Source organism: Nicotiana attenuata, unplaced genomic scaffold (assembly GCF_001879085.1).
Source record: "Nicotiana attenuata strain UT unplaced genomic scaffold, NIATTr2, whole genome shotgun sequence".
NCBI lineage: Eukaryota > Viridiplantae > Streptophyta > Magnoliopsida > Solanales > Solanaceae > Nicotiana > Nicotiana attenuata.
The window spans coordinates 264,546-266,924 of NW_017670843.1; positions in this window are offsets into that span (position 1 = coordinate 264,546).

The window sequence follows — 2,379 nt, forward strand, 5'->3', positions numbered from 1 at the left end:
CTTTTCTTTAAATAAAGTAGTTGGTTTGTCCTTGATCGTATGCCTTTGGCCTTTCCTTCTTTTTTAAATTTCTTGGATTTTCTCGTAATAAGTCCCTGACTTTTGGTAGTTAACTTGAGCGAGGTCAGATTTGACCTGCTAATTCGATCGAGGTCAGATTTGACCTACTAATTTGAGCGAGGTTGAATTTCATCTCGTTAATTCGAGCGAGGTCGAATATTGTCTTGTTATTTCGAGCGAGGTCAGATTTGACCCGCTAATTCAAGTGAGGTCAAATTTTGTCTAGAAAATTAATTCAAGTGAGAATATGCATATTTCCTTTGCGTCGGCGTGGTTGTGTGCATTTGGCGTCGTGTAGGAATGTCCTACTACTTTGTTTATTCATTGGAGGATATTACACATTTCCATTCGATCCGTGCATACATTCGAGGAGTCCCAGTCTGTCTAGTCCCTTCATTGCTCGGCCTATAGAAGTAGTCGATAGGCAGAGCGATGAATGTCTTGCTCAAGCTCCGGGACGTCTCAACGTGCGGACGAGATCGAATTTCAGTTAATTATACCGTTGCATAGTTGCTTTGGCGAGCGCGTAGGTGAGTTTTACGCACTTGTGTTCTATCTGCATGCTGGAGAGATTCACATTTATCCGGACCGGTGACCCAGTCCGGTCTACACAGGTCTTTCCCTTTATGGCGTTTAAGCACCGACTTGTCGGATAGGGAGGTTTACTCGGCTGTTACCTGCATGATGGTATGGTGCGGAATGTTTTGCTTGTGCGTTGTTTTGATGGCGTTTGTTCCTTGTTCGCACATCTGGGAGAACGTCCCTGTTCTCATCCTCATCCAGAAAGAAAGATAACGAGTTAAACCCAAACGAAATCGTTTGTTACCTTGACCTGATTGGTTGGCGTGGGGAGAGGGACGTTGTAGAACGAACTCTTTGCCCCATACTCGAATGTTGGCTTTAGATTGGATCTCAGCCTCGCATTTAGCTTTGCCGCTAGTTGAGTCTGGACATCTTGGCAACTTCACCCGTCGGGATCTCGAGTTCGAGTCTCGGTCCGGTCCGATCCGATCCATGGTGCACAAGAATGAGGGAAACATAAATTATACTTGGTATATACGGGCACGACAAACTTGTTATTTCAAAGAATTACACAATAGGTTATCGTCCCTTCCCGAGGGAGGGGGTGGTGTGCATAAAGTATAGATTAGTGTCTAACGTAAATATAGCCAGTAGGATTGTGGACGTGCTCCGTGCGTAGTGTCCATAATCCTACTTTGACAACTCATACTCACGATGTACCAAACCCGTCAGTACAGCAAGACGTGACTTTCGTACGGATATCAAACATGATTTCGATTTCATGCAAAGATCCGACCTCGGTCGGTTCGATTATTTCAAAATCTTGCCTACAAATTTCTCAAGTTGGTGTTTGCAATGAGAGGGCGAAGCTACAACAGCCGGGAACTCTGACTGACATTAGATCTCAAGGAAACTAAAATTTAGCTAGAAAAATCCCCACAGACGGCACCAAATTGTTTGACTAAAAAGTATTAGGCCTTATTAGTTAAACCAATTCGATAAAAAGATTTGGGGCAAATTTTGCCAAAGATAATTAATTCTAGATCTGAGATAAATGATAGGAATGAACAAGCACAACTAAACATAAATTTTGATTACAACATCGATTGATTCTCTTGATGTAAGAAACAGGTAGTTGCTTCAATAATATCGAATGACAATGAGGAATAAATAAAAGGAAAAGAATCACCGTATTCAAACAAGATTGCCTTCCATCCATTTGATAAGGAGTACCAATATGCATTTCCACAGAACTGTCTCGGGTAGATTTACATAGCCCAGTAACTACTATAGCTAATTCACGCTAGTGCACCAATATCGTGTAATCAAATTTCCTTAAATCATTGTCCTACATATTGTACATTACACCAGCTCAGATATTTAACTCATAAAGGAGCACAATCCCGCTCCAAAAGAATGAACTCCCTGCTAAATGTAATGAAATCATACAACAAACAGAAGACACTGTCATCGATAGTACCATTGGCAATGATTCTCAGGCCACAATACCTCCGAATTTGTACAGCACACAGAAAAGTACTTCATCACCTTCGAGCATTGCATTCAGTGTTCGTTCTACTAACACGGCATTATCAACCACGACTCTACAGATAACCAAGTCAGCAACATGTACACAAATTTCGGTCCCCACGTCCTTCAATAATCTAGTTTTGTAGCCTGTTCCTCCATAATACAAAATCACAGTATCTCTCAGAATATCTAGGAGAATGGTAATTTGAGTTGTTGGTACAAGTTGCAACTGTCTTCTGTCCACCTTAATCGAGTCACAATCATTCT